At 46.0% G+C, this 23154-nt stretch overlaps 1 long non-coding RNA gene across 1 annotated transcript in view; it reads left to right on the top strand.

Moving 5' to 3' along the window:
• LOC142603886 (uncharacterized) overlaps positions 1-23154 on the top strand; it is a 204972-nt gene that overhangs the window by 115377 nt on the left and 66441 nt on the right. The gene's annotated exons all lie outside the window — the stretch shown is intronic.

Here is a 23154-nt window from a genome sequence, read left to right on the forward strand (position 1 = left end):
CGTCTTGCGTTTGCAATGCATCTGGGGGCATTGTAGTTCGCGGGGACACGCTCGCGCACACACGCGCGACACCGTGGCTCCACCAGCTGCCCGTCCGGGGACGGGGCTGCCCCGGCGGGCCGTGTGGTGGTGGTGCCGCTCGAAGCCAGCCAGGGCGGTCGCAGGACACTGAGCACGCCGTGTGTGGCTCCCTGGGTCTACCTGCAGCAGAGTCGGTCAGGCCTCTGCTGTGCAGGTGCTGTGCTTGGGGCAGAGGGCCCCGGGTTACCTCAGCCCCTGCGGACGTGTGGCTTGGTGGTCTGGGGTCCCCGTCCTGGGGAGGATCTCAGGCTCCTCAGAGGATATATGCCAGGCTGCAACTTCGGTGTGTTTTTCAGTGCTGTAGTGAGGACAGTGGTCATGTAAATTCAGAAAAAAAAAATCCATTTACGTGAAACCATTGTGGATCTCCACTGGGACGTGAGTTTTGTTTGTTGCACGGCTAGCAAAGGGAAGGGCAACGCCAAAGGCCTACCCTGACGCTGGTCCCTGCGGAGTGAATAGGCAAGGGGGCCTCTGTTAAAGGTGCTTTCTCTGTTGTGTGCGATTAGACTATCGGTATCATGTGCTGTTCTGGTTACGCCTGCAAGCTACGGGGTACACATTCTATGTATTATTTTTATTTCTTTCCTAGTCACATTGTAAAGAAGAATTGAACTCATTAGGATATTCCCATCCTAATGCAGGAGGACAAGCCGTGCGTGAATGTAATAATCCAATCCTCCACAGAGATGCATTGCCATCGGTGCACCCTTTCTTTCCGTATACTACTGAATAAGCAAAAAGATGGCAATGTTTTGCGTGTAACGCATTGTCCTCCTCTACCTGATTAAAATTCAGCAGCTCTGAGAAGGAGCGTAAACTGTCCCCTTCCATCTGACAGCTTTGTGGACAGAAGAGGGAAAAATGGTGTGTACAGAGCCTGAGCTTTGCATGGACAAAAGCATCTTGTGCAACTGTGATGTTCTGCGGAGGCACACGAGCGCTCTCCTGCTGGAGCAGAAAAGCCGTCCCTCTGTCCAGACGCCCTGTCGCTGTCACTACTCCATCCTGGCTGTCTCAAAGTTGGGTATAAAACCCCCACAACTCACCCAGGCACTCAGAAGTATCCGTGGAATCGCATTCCTGCCTGACAGCTGCCCGCAGTCCTTTCTCCCCACCGCTTGTGACCAGCTCACGCCAGCACGGAGCTGGCTGGCATCGTGCTAGTGCAGGTGCTGTCCTTTCACGATAGGAATGGGTTGATCTGTCCTAACGCCCTGCCCCAGTGGGATCCAGGCGATGTGCTACTGGTTGCTCGTCCAAGCCCTACGCTGATGCAGTACGTACAGCAGCATCGGCAGGGCACGCTGGAGGCTTCTCTAACCTGCACGGAAACGCTTTTATTAAGACCAAAATCTCGCATGAGCCTGCGCCACCTCGATCCGTATTTTTTGGGGGATGCGGCCCTGGCTCCTTACGCGGGCTGGGGACCCCGGGGGGATGTGAGGGGGGGCTGAAGCAGGTGGCAGCCGGGTTTCCCCGGAGGGACGGGCAGCGGCGCGGAGCGGCGGCCCCAGCAGAGGGCAGGCGGTGGCCGGTGGCGGGCGCGGTCCCGGTGCCGGCACGGCACGGCACGGCACGGCACGGCACGGCCTGGCCTCTCCTCTCCTCCGCCGGCATCGCCCCGCGAGGCCGGGACGTAATTCAACGATTAGCGTCATTAGGGAACAAGCCAGAGGGGTGGTCTCTCTCCGCCTGTGTGAATCGCAGCCGCTTAGGCAGCAGCAGAAAAGGAGCTAAGGAGAAGGTGGGGTTTTGCGTGAGATTCCCGCTGCCCTGGGAAGAAGGCCTCCTTCCCTCTGCACGGCTGAAGGGTTGGGAGTGAGCAACCTCAGAGGCAAAGCCAGTCTCTCAACAGTATGCTGTGTTCAAGAGAATCCAGCCCAGGATTGAAAAATTCCTCCCAATTAACAAATTACTCAAAGAGACTGTGAGCATCCACGATGCAGGAGAGGTAAAGCCTTAGTGCAAACCTCTCCTACCCAGGCTGTCTCCCAGCTGCAGCACCCAGAGCAGCTTCTTGCTTCAGTTGATTGCTGTCGCCATCCCTAGCCATGGCAGCTTGTCTGGAACTGCCTTGATGGTGCTGAGATAGGAAGGCAGCGCTGATGCTGCCGTTATTAGCGAAGCACTGCTCGCGGTCCCTATGTTAGGCCTCTTCCTTTATCTGTAGGTGGATGCAGTGATCTGTTCCTCAGCATGGCACAAAGGGACGTGCAATTGGTGTTTCAGGGCATGGGGGAAGGGGTGAACCGGGTAGTTCGCAGGGATAACGGGGATTCTCAGGTTCCTCTTACAAGTTGGCTGGTTGTGTGACCTAGTTCAAGCAGTGTTTCATAGATTTGAGATATGTAGCTGGGGCAGAAGAAAAACATAGCATTAATCTCATCTATCTTGGTATTTTTGGCCAACATCATAGCACGCAGGCAAGCATATTAAACTGTGGTGTGTTAGATAAAGCAGCCTATCCCCCAGGGAGAACTGTGAACCTCTCCTTGCATCAGATCTCTTGTACAAAATCTATGAGATCTCTGAACTCTCCCTATATCCATGCCCTCAAGGAAAGCTTGAGGCAGTTCACACTGTTCAGGTCAGTAGCAGACTCAGGAAGGGAGAAATCTTACCTGTTTGCTGCTGCTTTTGAAAACACAGTTCTCACGATGGGATAAATGGACTGTGGGGGGAAACAAACTCAGAAACCTTAAGGAGAAATTTTATTTCAGGAGAAACAAATAGGAAAAAAAATGCTTAGAAAGTCATTTGCGTCAAAATGACAAAGCAATGATTTTTAGTCTTATTTTCCTATGTTACGATTCCCCTGAAACCCATTCTTTTGGTTGACCGGGGGATGAGGATACTTAATCGTAATTTCAGTTTATAAAGGACCATCCTTCCAGAGTCACGCTTTCTATCACAGATAATCAGAGCCAGAATTCAGTCCTTTTTTTTTTTGTCTGTGTTTGCCACCACTGCCTTTCAGGTTTCCTCCTTTCTAAGCTCCTGTTTTCTACTCCCCTCCTGTTGGGGGGGAGCTATCACAAGAGCTGTAAACCAGCACCTCTTTCCATGGAAATTCTGATATCCCAGGGAAAAAGTTACCCTCTGCTACAGCTGCCTACAAAGAGTTCATGGACATTGTAATTGGCTGACAAAACCAAGTTGTTCCATAAAAATGGTGTGAATGAAATCTGGTTTCATGGGTGTTTGAGTCCTTTCTGCTCATTGAAGCTATCACTAAAAACTGCACTGCTGTGCAGTTCCTGTATGATCCTTCTGCCTTGCAAGGGGTGGTGTAGCTGGCAGCCTGGTGCTCGCCATGCAGAATACACAGCAGTGGAATCCTGCCTGCCTTTTCCTCAGTGGCGTCACTCATTTGGGTCCCTGTCCACCCAGCTTCTGATTTTCATTAAGTCTGTAGAAATGTGATTACCGTTGAGGGGTGTGTCCTGTATTGTGTTATCCCTCCGCAAAGATGCGAGTTTGCTCCCTTCCCTGGCAGTGGAGACCAGCTTTCTACCTTCGCTCATGCTTTTGCCTGATACCAGGTCTGCTATAATCTGCCCATCCGCAGTGCTCGGGAACAGGTCAGCTGCTGGAGAGGCAGAAAGGGCCGCAGTACATTGTAAACCCCATTTCATACAGCGTTGTTGGCTTTTGCGTGTTTGACAAGATTTCTGACTTGGACCAGATGTGTAGCTTTTCCCTACAGAGCGATTTGAGATACCAGCCCCTGATTGTGAGGATTTGGGGTGGAGGCATCACTGTGGCTGGGAAGAGGGGAAGGTTCATGTTCCTCTCAAGGATTTTCAGCTCCTGTGTCGTTGTTAAAAGATGCAAACTGTACGGAGGAGACATAGTTGGCAGTTTTCTCTTCCTTGTCTTGACAACCTCTGGCTGCAAAATTAGAAGCCTGTTACTGAGTCTAGTTTCTAACAGCTTTGCCCTTGCCAATGATTAGACAGAGAAACCTGGAATAGGTGGCTCTGGCCAGGCACTGTATGTGCTGAAATGCAGATGGAATTACCGTGGGGACCGTTGCAGAGGCGGAGGGTGAACCTGACATATTCACGCACTCCCACTGCCACGCGCGCACAGTAGGATTGCTAGCAACAAAGTGCTTGAACTCTGGCCATTTTAACTGAAAAACTGTTGCGTTCTAGCAACAGTGCTGGGTTTCTTGATAGACTAGGCCACAGAGCATTGAAGAGGGATTATGATTTTCCATTGCTTATGTGTTTTGGGTTTGGGAATACATAAGCAGCTCAATGTGTTTGGGGAAAAATCAAATATTAAAACTAATAGTAAATTACAAGCTGTATCAGTAAATTGGGAGCAGTGTCTGTGAGCAGAGGCTGCCTGGGATGCTTCTGAAATTGCAGATAATGCTCCCAGCATAAAAGCTCAGATGGTCCTGCGTCCATCTAAAGAAACTGAATGGAGACTTGAACTCTCAGTGCTCCAAGATGTCCCTCATTACCAGCTCTACAGAGCTCAGTGCTGGGGAAGGATTTGGGGCAGAGAGAGAGAGAGAGATAAATCTCTTCTGAAATGAGGAATCAGGGCAGTGTGAAAGAAAGTATGGGTTAACCCCAAGAGGAGATTAGACAAAGCTCAATAAGTATGCAGGCATTCCCTTCTCTGAATGGAATTTCTCCCCCCCCCCGCCTCTCGTAAATATAACTGATTTATAAATAAAAAAGAATAACATTATTTTTAAAGATTGCTCTCCTAATATTCATGTAGGAGAAGCCCCCTAGGAATCTTGCCATGCTATCAAAAAATAAAGGGAAGCCATTTCTGGGCCTTACTGGTGTTGCACTTTTAATTTTGTTGCACCAGCCTAGCGTGTTCAAAATGGGCATCTGACAGATGTGTGTTTTTGCCACGGAAAGTGACATCGGTGCTAGGTTTCGTCACCACCTCCTTCTGTTTCCTCTGCCAGAAAGGCTTTCTGAGTTGGAAATGGGGTTGCAGGAGGTGGAGAAGACCGTGAACAGGGGACACTTCTGCTCCAGCAATTCTGTGTCCCTGTGTCTGCTGAAGCTGGAGTTGATACCAAGGCAGCCATAGCTTGTGCAATGCGAAAACCAGCTGCTCCTGCGTAGGAGCTGTGGAAGCTGCCTCCCTTTCTCCCTGCGCTGGGACCTCCAGCAGTACAGACCCAAATCTGGTTTGCTGTTATTAGCAGGTGAGCTTTTTCCCTGGTGTGTTTGCAACCTAGATATTGCCCTGATACGTCTGTGCATGAGAACTGTAACACGCGATTTAGTATGAGCTGACTATAAACCAAGGTGAATCTGGCAGTGGTGTCAGTGAGGCTAAATTTGCTCTTCTCCGTTAGGAGCATACAAGCAACGCCCGCTGGCTTTGGGCCAAGGTTGCCTACTTTTTGTAGGGTCGTATCATTTTGCAGAAGCTCAGATTCTGTTCCCTTCGCGTGGTAGGATGCGGCTGTGCTCAGGAATACAACCCTAGTCCTCTGCACCATGGTGGTAACTCGAGAGCAGTGCAGAAACCTCTGAAGTAGAGAAAATGCGTGCACAAGAGTGTTACCAGTTCCAAGCTTGCTGTTTAATCTTTGCATCAAACTTTGAACTAGTTAACTCAGTATTCGCTGTGTGTTTGGATGGATTGGGGTCAGCGCTGCAGTGAGCTTTCTTTGGCAGCCAGAGGAAGTGCCAGAGTTTTTAGATCCTGTAGATTTACGGAATGAACAGCTTGGCTACACAGGTGGCAAATTATTGAAAGAGTTGAGAAGTTGAAGGAATGTTCCCCAGCCCATAATTCTCTCCCGAAGAATGTGCACCATGCACCCAGCCTGCCAGCCTTTCAGAGGATCCAGAGCCCTGGAAGAAAACGTGTATTCCCTGCATGTTTGCCATTTGTGCTGGGCAACATATTATCCGTGGAACATATGCTGTATATATGACACACTTTCTGAATTGCCCTCAACTCAGACTAAGGCCCCAGTCCTGCAAATGTGCTAATGGTAATGATTCCAGTACAATAGATTTACTCTTCAGGTTCAGTTTTTATGTATTGCTTGCAAGACTGGGCCCTCTAGCATTATAAATATTATTGGTGCAAAACACTATATTACAATTTATATATTGGTTTATTTTATATGTAAATACATGTATGCATGTGTGTGTGCGTATGCATAATATACCTTAATATACCTTTAGAAGTATCTGGGTGTTATAACAGCAGGTATATAGAGATTTAGGTAGACAGAATTTGTTATGCCCATATCCAAAATGCTCTTTTATTCTGTATCTTTTTGGTGGTTTCTTTCTTGTAACTGAAACAACTCAGAGCTCCAAGTACTGTATCTTTAAGTACCTAAGGAAAGTATATTTGTAAAGCAGGGCTGCTGCAGAACTGTTCAGAGGAGACACATGCTGTGTCCTCAAACAGAAATGTCAGTTGTTAGTTCTTATATCATTGTTTCCATTATTATGAAAGACTAAAAGCATGTGGGAAAAATAATATAAATATTATTGCCATATATGTAGAAGGGGGTAATTTTCCATACTAGATCATCAAATAAAACCTTGCAGTGTATCTGTATAATATAATACATTGGAATAATTGGCTGTCATTTGAGGTTTTCACATGTTTTATAGATGTTTATTAAAAAAATGCCAATTAAGCTGATGAATTCAGTAACTGCCCCACTATGCAGGGAAATACAGGCTTTTTGGTGGCAAATGACTTGCTTGTGATTGCTCTGGAATGTAGCGTCAGAAACAGGAGTAAAACCAAAAAACCTAGGCTATCCGTGCAAACTGCTGGACCAAGTTTTGTTTCTCAAAGTGCAGTATTTACCTTTCGTGTCTGAACCTGAGAAGTATCTCACTTTCCATACCGCAGATTTTACTACTGAGGGCAGTACTGCTATAAAAAATGCTATGAGGAATGATGAGTGTGGGATAAAGTGCTGCTTATTTCTGATCTTTCCATTTTAATATCTGTGTCAGGATAACATACTATGCTAGTCAGTGCTCCCTTACTTGTTTCGGCTGCATCGTCTTTCCAGAATTTCTTCCCTGGAATTGACTGTAGAACCCAAACAGGGTTTGACCCTTTTCTTCTCTTTGCCCTATCCTACCTCATGAATGAAGCCCCATATTTAGAGTTTCTGAGCAGGAGGAAAGCATGACACGCTGTGAGCATTTAGGGACCTAATGCTGCCTGACAGCTGATTGGAAATGCACTGGTGTCAGAGAGGAAGCCAGCTGTTCACTTACCTTCTGGAGAGAGGCAAGGACTAGACTCTGTCACATCCAGGAGTAGAGGAGCAATTACCCTGACATTAGAGGATGAAAAGATGAAAACAAGTAGGGCTAAAAAAATTAATTTCTTTTGCCCCTCTGTTTCATGCATCCATCAGCAGTACATCTGGGCATCATGGATCTAATTTAAAAGTGTAATTTCTATCCCAAAAGATCATATTTGCTATACTTTCTGCTCTCAAATCAAGTTCAAGGGGGAGCAAACATGGAGTAGAGGTTATTTCTGTCTCTGTTTGCTGGTTCTGGAGCTCTGCTTTAGCCTTTGTAGATATATGCATATGTATATCTATGTGTAGCCTCATAACACATTTTATGCTCCACATAAGTTACTTGTCCCTTATTTACAGCTTGCAGTTTTCTTCTCTTCTCTAAGGACCTGCAGCTCTTGACCTTTTAGCCTAGTAAATTATTTACACGTGAAACAGTGAATCAACATGATGGGTCTCAGGAAGATGCTGCTTATTCTCAAGGAAGAAAACCACATTTTTTCATGAAATCTCCTTCCTGAGGCTTTCATTTTAGGCTTGTGTGTCCTATCCTCCTCGTCCCTTCCCATTATGAGAAGGAGAGGCACTCCTTTTTCACACGGCTGTTCCATTTGCAAAGGGAAATGTTTTTCTGCCTCTAATTTTAAAATATCCCCTTGATATTTTGGGGATGGGGTGAGAGGATGTTAGTTTGATATCTTTCTGGAACTGGAAAACAATGAAAAAATGCAATGAAAAGGTGTGTGTAACAGCCCGAGCTGCTACGGAAATCCCAAACTGAGGGAGATACCGGCAGAGTTAGAAATGCTTAAAGCTCTAAACTAAAACCCGTCTGTTCTGCGGAGCTTCTGGCTGCCCAAATGCTCGTTCTTTGTCTGGACAACTCCACCTGACATGAAGCTGGTTGGCTGCGATGCCCTGCACGTCGGTCTGGAGAGCATGGCCATGGCCGTGACTTGACACACTCGGCTGTGCACTCACCTGGGGTTTGAGAGGCCATCCGTACTCCTCTATTTACTCATTGTGGGGCCTGAGGCAGCTCACGGAGGAAACGCTTTCCAACATGTTTGCTTTTTAGGCCCATCAGTTTCTGGCTGCCCAGGTGATATGTTTTGGGGTTAATTTGAAAATTGTCCCAAGCCCCCTATCCATCTTAAGTCTGTAACTTGCAGTAACTTCCCACTTCTAAAGTCTGAAATAAAAACGCTTCATACTGGATATTAAAAAAAAAAAAAAAGTTATTTCACGTGAAGGACTTCTAGAAAAGGTTATTTTAATACACTGTAAAGTACACATAACGCTGCTTCCCAGTACAGCTCTTGCAGATTCTTTGATGAAAGGCACTATTGTAAGTGAGACAATTGTGCACATGGGGTGATGGGGGAATTTTATTTTTTTTCCTGGACCTATACTAATCAAATGGAGAAAGTGGTGTTATAGTTCTTGTAGCAAATACCTCGTTGATACTCACACAGTTTTATCTGAGGTACAGAGAAAACATACACAGAGAAATGTGAACCCAAGAAACAAAGTGGATTGAAAACAGAAAGTTATTTAAATAATATGATTTCTTACCACAGAAGTTTGCCTATTGAAGGAATGTGGGAAAATAAACAAGAAGACAACATTTGAAAAGCAAAGATTTGTTTTGGAATTCTATCATCTTTTTTTTTTGTTTAAACAGCATTTCCCTTCACATTAAAAGGTTGGAACGTGTCAAGCACCTTCTTTTCTGAAACCGCTCTGGTTCTGAGTCAAAAAAGGGGGAAAAAAAGCATTCTGACATTATAAACTGGAGCATTTTCTTAGATTAAAGTGGTTTATTTTCTCAAGAGCATAAGGAATTTTATAATTCATGCATATTTCATGAGGAAAGTGGCCAGTTTGTGGATATTTCATGAGAAATGAAATTTCTACATCATTAAATGGCCAGAGAGTAAATTGAAAAGGAATATGTATAATTTTTATGAGAGCTTTTAAATTAATTTGTTGTAGTTTTAGAAACTATAATGCGATTTGATAGTCCTGCTATTGCTACCACTCATGGAAAGGTGAGTTACACCTGGCGTGTGGTGGCATACAGGTCCCCAAATGTTGTATCAAGGCAAAGAAAGGCTTATGTAAAGAGTTTTTTCACAACGTGGTTCTGAAAGGAATATCAGATTGGTAATTGTCTCCTATAAATTTTACATTAAAAAAAAAATAAAAAAGCTGGGCTTGATCATGAAATCCTTGGAGTGAAAAATATCTTATTTCTTCCTGCCTATATCTGACTGCATAAAATTGCTGCCTTCTGAGCTTTGTGCAATGCTCAGCGCTCGTCGTTTGCCTAACGCAAAGTAGCCAAACACACTGCAGCTGGTGTTTGAGATCCTTTTATCCATTTTTCTTCATACACACACACACACATACAGACAAAAGTTAGTTTCCTTTAGGCAATCCAGAGCCCTGGGAGAGTGGCAATTTCTTTGATTGCTTATTGTAGCTGTAGCACTGGAGATAAAAGTTTAATGCATTCTTATTGTCTCAGTGCTTTTAAGTATTCAGCTGCACCAAGCCATGCATCTTCATCCATGTAACCAACTGAATGTAGTGGTTTAAGATTAACAGATACAATGTCAGTGCCGTTACTTTTTTTTTTTTGGTGGTGCTCAAGAAATCATTTGCATCTGAGGTAAGCATAGCTGTAATTGTCTCTGGCAGATGGGGAATGTACAGCTCAGGTACAAGACAATGCAAAGAACCCAGTTAATAGAGGGGATAGCAACAATTCACAAATATGATATTACTGAAACAAATGATGGGCAAATTGGCTTGGAAAACTGAGACTGACCCAAAATTCACCTATGGAAATCTGCTGTTGTTGAGCTGCTGGGCTAAGCATGTTTATTGTGGGCGAGTGCTGGGCCACGAGCTTCTGAGAGTGGAGGGACTGCTAAGACGTATCCGTTGTCTTCACCATTCCCTCCATTTTCCTAGAGGGAAGCGAGAGAATTGTTTTAACCAAGACAGAAATTGCAAGGCTGCTCCCATTAGAAACAAAAGAAGACAGAGGCCAAGTTTTAGGCTGTCCTAATTTTAGACCGACATTTAAATATTTCTTGTCTTTTGTCACAGCACTGTTTTCCCCTTGCAGCTCCTAGGAAGATGCTTATTGTGCTATTTTCCTGGCATTTCCTCTCCCCTCTCCTAACCACCATTCAGCTCTTGTTGCAAAAGGGAGGTCAGGAGAATAATGCCCTTTTGCTGACACACGGGTAACCCAATCCTCTGCCCTGTTGGTCTGCTGTGCTGAATTCCAAGTCATCTGATTGCACTGAGGGCTATTGTACCATCCCTGCCATCAGAGCTGGGTAATTGATATGCTTGAAGGGACTTTAATGAGGAAGAAAGCTAATTAGTTAATGTAAGGAGTGAAAAATAAGTCCGACAGCCTTGTAGTCCATTTTGTTCCATTGCAGCTTCCCACAGTGCTTAGCATGGAGCTTAATTTTGAGCTGAGCACGACTGAATGGAAAGCTTGGCAAATCCTAGCAGCAACTGCAAAACAGAACTGGGATTAAGTTCAGGGTTTGGGTTTTAGCTGTGCTTGGAGAGGATGGGATGCGCGCTGGTACACCTAAGGAGTCTGCTCTGGCAAGTATATATATAGTAGGGAGGGCTGCAGGGGAGCTGCGATGCAAACTCTGAAATTAGGAGCTAAAGGGGCTGCTGAGGACGAAGGTCCTCATGTTGGTCAGCCAGGCTCACAACAGCAGGGAGGAAGGTGCCATTGTGGAGCTGTGGTACCTCGATACGTATAGCTAAATGTTTCCAGTAACTTCTGCTATCCTCAGGCATGTGCAAATTGTCCAAGGTCAATTGGACAATTGGTGGGATACAGCCTTACCTCTCCCAAGAGGAATGGAAGGGGGAGGGCAGAGCTGTAGAAGTTGCACAAGTGAGCAAAAGGGATTAAAAGAAAATAAGGCAGAGAATGAAAAAGCATACAAAACAGATGTTGAATCTGAACTTCACATTCCAGGTGTTTGTAGAAATTAGCTAAAGCTGGACAAGTGACAAAGCTTCTGGTGGACTGATTTAGATGGGAAATTGCATCTTTTGGGTAGTGTGAGGAAGGACTGGTGGTGTTATGGTGGAGCTCAGGATTGCAAGTGACACTGGTGTGAGTGTCTACCACTGTTCCTTTCACTGTCATCTTTTTTTTTTTTTTTTTTTCTTTTTGGAAGTTGACATTTAAAAAAATTACAGTCAGAATAGTCTACCCTCTCCATCAAGTCAATTGAAAAGAACAAGCTCAGCCTTCAAAGGTGTCTCATCTGTGGTTTTCTGAAACATCCTGGATCCATTCTGGCATAGCACAGCCCTCACTTTTTTAGCCCTGGGCAAAATAAGTCTGAACTGGATCAGAGAGATTGGCCTAGATCATCTCTCACGCCCTTCATTTTGTTCACTGGTTTAATGCTCTCCCCATACTTGGACACAGTGAAACTAACTGGGGTGATTTGCTGCCTGGGGAGGAGAGGTCAGAAGGTTTGAAAGGTTTCACACACCACTGAAGTCTGTGGAAGTTTTGTCCCTGACTTCGATGGATGCTGACTCTGTCCTTTAGAGAGGAAAAGACAACAAGGAAGGAGAGAAGAAATGGGAAAGAAGGAGGGAAAAGAAGTGGGATAGGAATAAGACAGCAAAGAGATACATAATAAATACAGCTGAATAGTGTTTGTTCTGAACAAGTTGTGTTTCCCAGTGTGGCCTTCAGATTTGCATTCTTTGTGCAGAAATCCAGTTTCTTCTAGCAAGTTCTGTAAACACCACCTGCTTCTGGTGCTTGAGATAATGAGATGGGCTGGAACTAGACCAGACCTTGGGCACAACTGGGGCTGAGGCTGATCAAAGTGGGATGGCAGTAAGAGCTTATCAATTGAGAGGAAAGAGTGAATAAAAAACCTTTTTCAGTATAAATAACATCTCGTTGAATGTGGTGGGACTCTGGGGAGTGAGCTGTTCACACGAGATGAAACTTTTCTAGTTGATAAGTAATGTTTGAAGACATCTTTGAGATATTGATCCAATAGCTGCTGCTTTGTCCTCAGCCCTGCCGTGAGAGCCTGGGAAAGGTGCGCAGCCTGGTTCCTTTTCCTTTTTGCCTGTCACCAAATTCCTCCTCCCCGGAGGCTGTTCTTCCTAGAGTCACATCAGAGCAGGAAGGCAATAAGAAGGAAGTCTCTAGGTTTAGGAAGAAGGTATTCACGAGACCAAATGCCTGTCACTCTGCTCTTGGTACTGTCTCCCTTGACAGTTCCTAAGGCACTCTGGATTTGTGCTCGTGGGCACATCTGGAGTATTGTGTTCACTTCTGGGCTCCCCAGGACAAGAGAGATGTGGAACTACTGGAGAGAGTCCAGTGAAGGGCCACTAAGATGATTAAGGGACTGGAGCATCTTTCCTATGAGGAGAAGCTGAGAGCTGGGACTGTTCAGTGTGAAGAGAAGGCTCAAAGGGGATCTCATCAATGTGTGCAGATACCTGAAGGGAAGGTGTAAAGAAGACAGAGCCAGGCTGTTTTCAGTGGTGCCCAGTGGCAGGACAAGAGTCCTGTGTGCAGGTTTGGGCACCACAGTACAAAAAGGACATGAAACTATTAGAGAGTGTCCAAAGGAGGGCAACAAAGATGGTGAAGGGTCTAGAGAGGGAGACGTATGAGGAGAGGCTGAAGTCCCTTGGTTTGTTCAGCCTAGAGAAGAGGAGACTGAGGGGAGACCTCATCGTGACCTACAGCTTCCTCAAAGGGGGGGGAGCAAAGGGGCAGGTGCTGATCTCCTCCATCTGGTGACCAGGGATAGAACCCGAGGGAACAGCATGAAGCTGTGACAGGGAAGGTTCAGGTTGGGTATCAGGAAAAGATTCTTCACTGAGAGGGTGGTCTGAGATTCTGTGACTGTGATGTGTGTGCATGCTTTCTCCTGACCATGCTGGTTTCCACATTTAATCACATGCAAAGGTGACCAGATGAGTAGATCAGGCACACTGGACTTGTCTGTGCGCTCACATGTGCTCTCCTTTGCTCAAAGATACTTGTTAGCATGCACACACACACACGAGAGTGCTTGCACAGGGTTGCAGTATATTCACAGGTGCGTCACGCCTACGCTCTCCCTGTGTTGCTAGTGCTGGTGCGGCTGAATGTTTGTTAGCAACCATGAGAAATTTTCCCAAAAAGATCCTTTTAAAAGGAAAACTTGAGAAAGGGAAGGCTACTTACTCTCCTGTCTTGTAGAAGAGGTGCAAAGCTGCCGTTAACAAGTGGTCAGCTTCAAGGCTTGGGTTTCTCAGACCTTTTCCATTTGCTCTTGCACTCTGGACCCTGGCATTTCAATGGTATCTATGTCATTTAAATGGCAACATCCTGATGTGTGAATATTCATCACATCAGTGTTCTGACAGTCACGCTTGCCAGGTCCTAGGTGTGTTTGTTAAATAGTCTGTGTCAGAAGAATCATTATCAGATACAGCTACAAATATGACACTGAGTATCTGGGACTTAATGAGATATTTTTTTCCTGTGTATCTCATTGCAAAATCTAGGCAGTTCCTTACTGTGTGTGCTTTCAGCCTGATTTCCATCTTGACAGCCTTCATATCCACTGCTCCCTTTTCCCCTCAGAAAAAGCTTTTGGCCAGATTTCAGCTAGACTCATCAAATCACAAAGAGAATGAAGTTCCTACAAATTTTATGAAAACTGATGACTGGATAGTAGAGAAAGTCCAAAATTAGTCCCCCAGCGAGAGCAAAATAGGCAGAATTTAGCAATCAGCCACTGTTTGTAGCTCCCAGCCAGCCAATAAACAAGTTTATAGTTGTGACCCAGCTATCGCTTCTGCTCCCTCTTGCTCTGCCAAGCAGAAGGGAGATGTGGGAGGGAGATCCTGGCTTTTGGGAGAGGGAGGGGACATTGCACTGGGAAAAAGGGTTCAGAGACAAAGGACACAAAGCTGTAGGAAATCAGGTTTCATTACTTCTGGTGCGCATGGAAGAACGTGTTTTGATAAGTAGTTCAGAGGCCTTAAAAAAATCAATAATAGTAACCAGTGCTCCCTAGCAACCCTACAAAAACAAAGCAGTCTGTGCAGCTTAGTTTTCATGGGCAACAGTGTCTGCTTCATTACAGTAACAGATTTCAGTTTGAGCCTTTCAAGGGGTTCCCAGTAAGCAGAGAGCATGGGAAGGATAGTGTCCTGGCCCGGCGTGATGGTGTCCCATCCCGCATTCCTTGCACGAAGCAGTTAATGGAAGAACTGGGTGTACAGGGACTTCTGACTTAGGGTTTGCGTTGTGCTATTTAAGAACTGAGCAGCAGTAGCAGTCACGTGTGTGGACATGAGACAATTACAAAGCTCCTCGGTTTCCTTGCCTTGCGTGGTACTTTGTCTGTGGAGTACAAAAGATACAGGAACGTAATCTCATATTAAACTACTTCTTATATAATAATTACTGCAAGTGTGCCCATGAGATGTTCTCGTTAGGATTCAATACAGATTGCTTATCTGAGCACGGTGCTCTCAAAATCCTTCTCCTAGGGCTGAAACTCTTTCAGTGGCACTTACTTAGAGGCAGATATATCATTTTAGGAAAATAAGTTTAGTGAGTCACAGGAGCAGGGTTTGATGATGGATCGCACGTGGCACAGGGGCAGAAGAAGCAGAACCCCTTCTGCAGGGTTTACAGTTTGTTCCTGGGTGGGAGCAGCAGCCATTTGAGTATCCTGTGGGACTGAGATACTCTGACATTTATACTGAAAACAGCCCGAATGCTTTCTGTGACTTGGCATCTCTGTCCATCCCATACACAGGCGAGGTTAATGCAGTTTGCTTCTAATAAGGTGATGAGCAATACAGAAGTGTCAGCCACCTCCTTTCCATCCTCCAGAGCCCAGGTCACTGCTGGCTGACTGAAGAGGCACCCCTTGCCCTTTCCCAAGAAATAAGCTTTTAGCTTTTAGCTCCCTTCTGGAAAATGAAAGCAGCGTGTGCTACAGCAAGAAACTCCTGCATGGCGGACAGGTCCCTGCCACGCAGGAAAAGAGCTGCAAGAAGTGCTGAGCCTGGATTTCCCCTTGCTCACCTTCCTCGGGGGTTCACGTGGGGGTTCATGTGGCATTTGGGAGTATGAGGCAAAAGGTGGAGCTCGTGGTGGGGAGCACTGAGGTTGCAAAATAGGAGCTTTCCCTGTGCTGCTGTGGCAAAGGTGGCAAATACGCGTGGGTCCCGACTCCCCTGCCAGATGCTTGGTGCTAGGGACTGCCTGGGTTAAAATGTTACTAAATCTGATTAACTGGGTTCGATGTTTCCTTGCTTGGGTTGATGGAAAGCAAATCACTTGCGTTTCTATTACTCATGCGTGGCTGGACCTTACAGGCCTCCAGTGCAAATTTTTAAGTCCGTCTCAGACGGCAGCCCTGATTTAATGGCTTGGGGAGGTCTGCAGGACCACGGGGTAACCCGGGCTTATTCTGCTCCTATGATGCACCTGCTCCACCTCCACTCTCCTCCAGTCTATCTATACCCTACTGTAGCCCATCCCCAGAATGAAAACACAACCTGTATTTATACATTGAATATTCAGACAGAGGCACACATGGGGATCTCTCGCTCCCGTAAGAAAGCAACACTTTCACACACCGCGCGGGATGGACCTGTTGGCGTTCCCGCACCAAGCGTGCGATTTGCACAGTTGGCTCCTGTCTTGCCTTCCCCTCCGCTAGCGCTGCCTCTTGCAGCTCAGCACAACCACCTCTCTCCCACTTCATGACCCCGTGCTCAAGGCTGTGCCCAGCTGCCTCTGGCATGTGGGATTATGCAGAAATGGAGAGTCGAGCGCACTGTGCTGCAAATAGCTGGTGAGCTGTTGGGCATCCCCCGCTCTCGGTGGGCTGTGTTAACCAGCACACGCTGCAGCTCCAGCTTGCCCCTGGTGTCCCCTGCCACATCCCAGCATCAACCTGCCAAACACGGCCCCTCACCTTGTATGTTGGAGAAGAAGAAACTTCCCAGGTCTGTCACGCTGACTGTACATGCTGTCTTGCAAGAGAGTTTGTTAATATTTACTAACTTTTGTAATGACCTCTGGGATCGCTGAACAGATTTGGGCAAACCATGTGAGGCTTCTTTTTTGGCTGAGATTTGTTGTGCGCAGAGCAGATTCAAATCCCAACTCAGGGAAGTTTGCGGAGTGGGGTAGAATTGAGCAACACGTGGAACAGACCTGAGGAAACTGCTCCAATCCTCTGCAGAAAGAAACTGCTGAATTCCACACGTTCTGAGTGGCTACCGTTGCAGGCCACAAAGGGTCCCTGATAGTTGTAAAACCTGCAAATCCAATCCCTTTACTCCAGCACGACTTTTCAGTGCCATATAAAGATGCTGCGTCACAGCATGCCTATGTGCTGCTGTCATGCTACAACATAAGCACTGCCGAGCTGCGGCTTCGTAACCTTCTTCCAGCAGGCGAGCTCCCAAGAGGAGGCATCCCCAGAACACACTCCAAAACAGGCAGCCGGGAACAGAAAGTTCAGTGCAAGCTTCAAGCACTTGCAAGTTATGCTGCAGTGTCCTTGAGTGCCCTCCCTCTGCCCCAAGCCTTTGCCTCTAATGCTTTCGGCTCCTACAGCTTAATCCATTTTACGAAAGGTTCCCTTCCTGTTTCTCTCCACCTTGTCAGCTCTCCAGCTCTGCTCCAGCCTCATCTCTTACAGCCTTTCCTTTCTTCCTTTCCTCTGCCTTTTGAGATCACTCTGTGAGATCGCTCTTGAGGGCTTTGGATCTGAAGCACAAATCTGTTCCTTGTGTTGTGGCTCACGGTTTTCTCTCATTTTGCTCCCTTGGTTGCTTTGTCATGCAAAGCATTTGGGACAGTGTGGTTGTAAGATGTGATTAAAAATAGTGTTCGATCTATCTTGGCACATAGGACTATCAATCCCCATTAAAGCTTGGGGGCGGGGGGAATTTGAAGGTGAGGATATTTCAGTTCAAAGGTACATAAAGCCAATTTGCATTTTAAACTATTCCCTAATGCTTGTCTCTCTGGAGTAATAAGGTGCTGTTTGCTGCAGTACTTCTATTTCCCATTGTTAAAATGCAATGAACTCAGCATGGCTTTCGAGGTGAGGATTTCTAGGTATGTCCCCTTAGTGGCCGCTGTGTCAGGTCATCACAGACTGAGACAGAAACTGAGTCTCAGACCTGATTTTATCAAGAGTTAGTGCAAAATGGGCAGTAGCATGTATCGGGGAACGCTGCTTAACACAGTGCTTAAACTAAGCAAACAGGAATCTCTGCATGGCAGTGTTCAGGAGCCCCACGTGTACTGTTCAGGGAATACTGGGTTCTGTGGGCTCTGCGTTTGAAAGTGCAATGCAAATGGAAAGCTGTCACTTGGAGCAGTACCCTTTCAGGATTTCCCCAAAACTAGAAATAGGAAACCTCATAGTCAGAGCTTTTCCATGAAAGTGGAGATGTGTCAAGCTCTTTTTGATCCTTCTCAGTTCTCTGTATGAAAATTAACCCAGATTCTGATTTCATTTGCACCACTGGAAATCATGAGAGCTGTTAATTCTGAATACTTGGAAAACTTTCAAATAGTGAGTTGATGGTCCTAGAAATGAGTACGATTAGTAATTCACCTTCAGTGCAGTTACTCCGTATTGACACAGGTACGAGTGAGACAAGATTTGGTCCTTAAGAAAACATTATTATGAATTTGTAGCACACACAGAGAGAAGAATCTTCTTAGGGGATTGGAAATACTCTTTTCCAAGGTTTCCCTGGGTGCACTTCAGTGCGCACACCCCAATCTAGTTGTGCCTGAAGTGGGATCAGTGGAGATGAACGGCGTTATGACAAGAAGAGAAGTGAGAATATTAATGTGACATTTTCCCTTTTATTGCATCTAAAGCATCTGATCCACAGCAGCCATCTGGACGTGTAAGCTCTGAGGAGCTCCAGTGTCATTGCCTTGGGCTGTGCAGACCCTGGGCATTGCTGACTTGGAGGATTCCCCTCATAGGGACGCTCCCCACCTTCCCTCCTGCCTCACCAGTGCTGCAACCAAGAATGCTGTAGCTGCTTAGCAGGGATGCCAAAGAAACCCTCCAATATATGGAAAGCTGACCTTGGGCTGTTTGGCTGTGTGCCATAGGCCAAGACACCATCATCCTGTAAAATAAACACCTCCTCGTCCTTAGCACAGCAACATCTGTGAAGGATAAAGGCCAATCTGACTGCTGATGCTGCCAAACTGTCACCCCATTACAGCGTTGGGGGAATCTCAGCCACTCATCCCAGCCCTGACTGATGTCTCCCAGCTTGGGTAATGAGATGCAAACGCTTTGATTTGCACGCCCGCAGCAGACAGGCCTGTCCCAGCGGAGCAGCCATATGTGCAAACTTCAGGTGTCCTCGCCGGGGCTGCATATGCTTTAACGTGATTTATTTTTTTGGAACTCTGTTGCCTTTGCTGCCAGACTGTATAATGTCTTTTCAGCTTGTCCCCTGGCATCCTAGATTCCATTTTAATGGAGTTTATCTTGTTGCCCTCTAAAATGGGATGTCAGTGGATGGCTCCTTACTTCTGTTAATGGAACAGATAGTGACCTCCCTCGCCAGCCTACAAAATGGCCTGGCACGCTGGCTTCCTTGGGTGGTAAAACCTGGTCCTGTTGGTTTGGATTGCGGAAACACCCATATTTTGATCTTGATTCAGATCCATGTCATTATGTTCTGTATCAGCCTTCCAAAGCTGTACTGGGTGCCCATAAGCATGTAGAGTGTGTGTGGGGCAGTTCAGGGTGGAATGACCCCGGGTGAAAGTGGCTGTGCTGTGATTTTTTGCCGAATTGAAGCTTTCATTAAAGCCAACAACGTTTGAGAGATCTTCAGTCCTTATGGCTTGAGGAAGGTCTTCTATAGATGAAGCGGTGCAGGGTGCTGCTGTTAATCTAACTAAAGCAACAGCTTGAAGAAGCGTCCCTTCAGCAATGGCAGGGTATAAATGTCCCACAACTGCTCTTGTGTGCATGCATGTGTGGCAGGACTCAGGAGCGTTGGAGCTGCTGGGTTTGCCATCCCAGGGACCGGGGGACACGTGGCACTTGGTGTTCCTGGGCGATATGGGAAGGTTGTGGGTTGGAGAAGGGACAAATTGTACATAGCCGCTTCAACCCGGGGCGCTGGGCCTGGATGCTGAATGCCTTTTCCCCAGGTTCTCTAAGACAAATCTTCCATGTGATGCCCGTGTAGTTTCTGGTCTTACGGGACAGCTTCAAAATCAAGACATCTAACAGTGGCATTGAAATTTCTGTTGGTTCGTTGCTACTGATGTCTCTTTCATGTGGCTGTTCTTTGAATAAAGGCTGTTTTATGAATGATGGTATAAAATGGCAATCAGTGTTGACATTACAGATCGTTACGTCCTTTTGATTGAGTAAAACTTGTGTCTTGGTGACCTTGCCACAAATTCCAGTTTGCCATTTTGTGTGGGTTGCTGTATCCTTTAAGTAACTGTGTTTTTCATGTGTTGTGAAGGACTCTGCTATTTTGGAGGACAAAAGATTAATGTATAAAATTAGCATATTTATAGATTATGTAAATACTAATATAATTTATACCAAAGCATTGTGTGCTGCACAAATATAATCTCTGCTCCCCACCCCCCACCTCATGTGACCCATATGCACTTCATCACAAACTACCTGAAGCTTTACTGTGGCCTCAGCTATCCCGATCAATCACTAAAAAGATTTGGAGTGCAAAAAAAGACACAGAGCATCTACCAGAAAAATTCACATCTCCTGTCTTCTGTTTTTTCTGAATAAAAACCTGCCCAAACTCATAAAATATGTCAAAGTGAGACACGTAGAAATGTTTGCTGCATGTGAGTATGTTTATGTAAAGTTTCTGTCACTCGGTACTTCTGCCTGTTGCCCAGTTATGAAATAAATGCAGGGGCTTGTATCGCGGTGAAGGGCACAGAGAATTTGTACCTGTATGTGTGTGCACACCACTAATGCCCACATTAATTTCCAGCCGTTGTGTTTGCAGTGCAGAGTGCCTAGGGAGGCATGTACAAACAGTGCCAGCCATGCAACATGTGGCCGGACATGTCTTTGGGCTTTTTAATTTTCTGCTGTGCTGAGGCCGTCAGCTTTGTTCTTCTCGGGTGTTTCCATGCAAGCTGGAACTACGCTCCTGGCCAGTTAATTTAGCTCCCCTAGCCCTAACCTGGGCTGTGACTTCTGACTGGGGAGCCGTTTGCACAGACCTGGGCTCCATTTAGTGGAGTTGCTGTTATCCACTTCCCAGGGATAGAATAAGTGTGATTGATGCATGTTTTGGGCAATCACAGGAACTTTAGGTCTGTTGATAGACTGTGGATGATATGGTTCTGCTTCACATAAGTGAGGGTCATCAAGTAAGTACCGTGTGTGCAAATGTATAAACAATTCCGATGTCTGATGTGCCTAAACCGAGGGAGCATCATCTTTGGCAGAGACCGTTTTACGGGATGTGTGAACATGGAGGGCTTTTCATCCTGGCTTGTTCAGTTAGATGGAATCAAACTAGTTAATGAAATCTGGCTGCATATTTAAATCACCCTTTGCATGTTCTGCTGCCATCTGAAACCGTAGACACTAATCTCACTGGAATTAGGCAGGCTGGTTTCCTACTATCTGCTTTTGCTGCAGTTGACAGCAATAAGGTATGAAGCAGGGAGTAGCCTGTGGTTTGATTTTTTTACTTTTTTTTTTAAGGAATTGGGTTCTTACGGCTGGCAAGCCGAACACGCCGTCCTTCAGATGTGCCGAGACACGCGACAGGCCAGTCACGCAGGCAGAAAGCTATTTGCTGCCATGTTTCCATGCTTCCAAGGTACAAAAGATCAAATTCATGGAGGTTGTTTTAAAAGGGGGTTACCCCAGGGATAAATTTGGCCCAGGGAGGAGGCTATAAAGCGACAAGAAACAACACAGAGGGGGGAAATGAGAGCAATTAAAAAAATGAACCTGCTTGACCCTAATTTTGCAAATCTCTAGCTGTCAAAGAACGTACCTCAACTAATTATGTTTGGATGTGAAATTATGGAATCATTATAGCTCTGATTACACAGGTCCCCCAGCTCTTGCCTGCCATGGTGTCTGGGTGTGTGTGCTTTCTAATGTGATCCTTCATTTTATATTTGCTTTCTTGTTTTAGCTGTCCAGCTCTCTGGCAGTATCCAGAAATAGGCCTCCAAAAAAGAAATAATTGTGTCCCACATCTGAAATGTGCTATCCTCAGCTGTCCTCCCACCTCCCTCCTTTCTTTCTCCTTTTGGCCTTTGGAGACCAGAGTCACTGCTCTAGTTGGGCAATTATACTTCAAAGCTGAGAACTGCACTGAACTTTGCCAAAAACTGCTGAAGCAAGCGAAGCACTCCGGCTTTGAATGTATGGCATGGAAGTGCAATTGCTTCCCAGTCAGATGCTTTCAGGGTAAGAACAGGGCAGCTAAATTTGAAATAATAAGCTAATACAAATGTTGGGTGGTTGAGAAACTTTGAGTTCGGGTAGCAAATTAAGTGTTATCTCTCTGATGCAAAATGTGTCTTCAGTTCGAGGATAAGGTCTGACGTATAAAGACTCAGGATTTCTGGGTGTTTCCGAAAAAAGCTTTTTCAAATTTGGTCAGCTCAAAATATATGCCTTGTTTTATTTTTAATTTTTTTTCCATTCTCTAACACAGCTGCTTGCAAAGTCCACGCTCTTTTTCCTTTAATAGTCAGATTGCCAAGATGCTCTGCATAGTATAAGAATAATTCAGCTATCCAAACCTTTATCAGGGACCTTGCTCTAAGAAATCAATACAACCTGCCATCCCCAAGCACCTCTGAAGATAAACCCTTGCCTGCAGCTCTGACAATCAGGAGCAATTCTGCAACAACAAATTAATGGGCACAGCCTTGCACTTGTCGTTCTGAGCCTCCACGTCCCTACTCCAGAGAGGACAGTCGAGCAAGGTGTGACTGTCAGGATACAGCATCTGTAACCCCAACCATGTCAGCAACTTCACATTAACAAACCAACTTTCTATGTCTGCAACAAAACATTTGGAGAAAACAAATAAAACAACCTTCTGCTGCAAAACACCTCTCCCAAAATAGATTTTGGAGAGATTATTACATGAAACAGCAGAGAGAGGAAAGGATGATTCAGAAAATAGCTTGCAACAGTCCTTTAAGCAGCTCGGTAAATAATGCAGGAAGGAAGGGAAACTGCAGACTCTAAATGGATGTGCTGGAAGGTCTCATCAGCACCTGAAATGTCTTTGGAGACCTTCCAGCAGCAAGGAAACACTCTGCAGCCATAACTAGTTTTTCTAACACCCCCCCTCCTTGGCCTCCCTCGCTCCTTGGAGAAACTGAGTTTCTGAGCATTTAGGGGGGAGTAGGGCTGAGTCATGGGCTTGAGGGAAGCCCTGAGCTTCAGTTCAGTGAACCCACCAGCCACAAGCAAATGCAAAGTGCGGGCTCAGGTATCTTCTCTGCAATTCCCGCTGCAGATAGCAGAGGTGCACAGAGGGGAGCAGAGGGCAGGATTTGGTCATTCAAGGCTCAGGGGTGAGTAGAAGTTCAAATTCATAGAATCATCGTGTAGTTTGGGTTGCAAGGGACCTTAAAGCCCATCTAGTTCCAACCCCCTGCCATGGGCAGGGACACCCTCCACTAGCCCAGGTTGCCCAAAGCCCCATCCAACCTG

This window comes from Balearica regulorum, chromosome 14 (assembly GCF_011004875.1).
Source record: "Balearica regulorum gibbericeps isolate bBalReg1 chromosome 14, bBalReg1.pri, whole genome shotgun sequence".
In the NCBI taxonomy this organism is placed as follows: Eukaryota; Metazoa; Chordata; class Aves; order Gruiformes; family Gruidae; genus Balearica; species Balearica regulorum.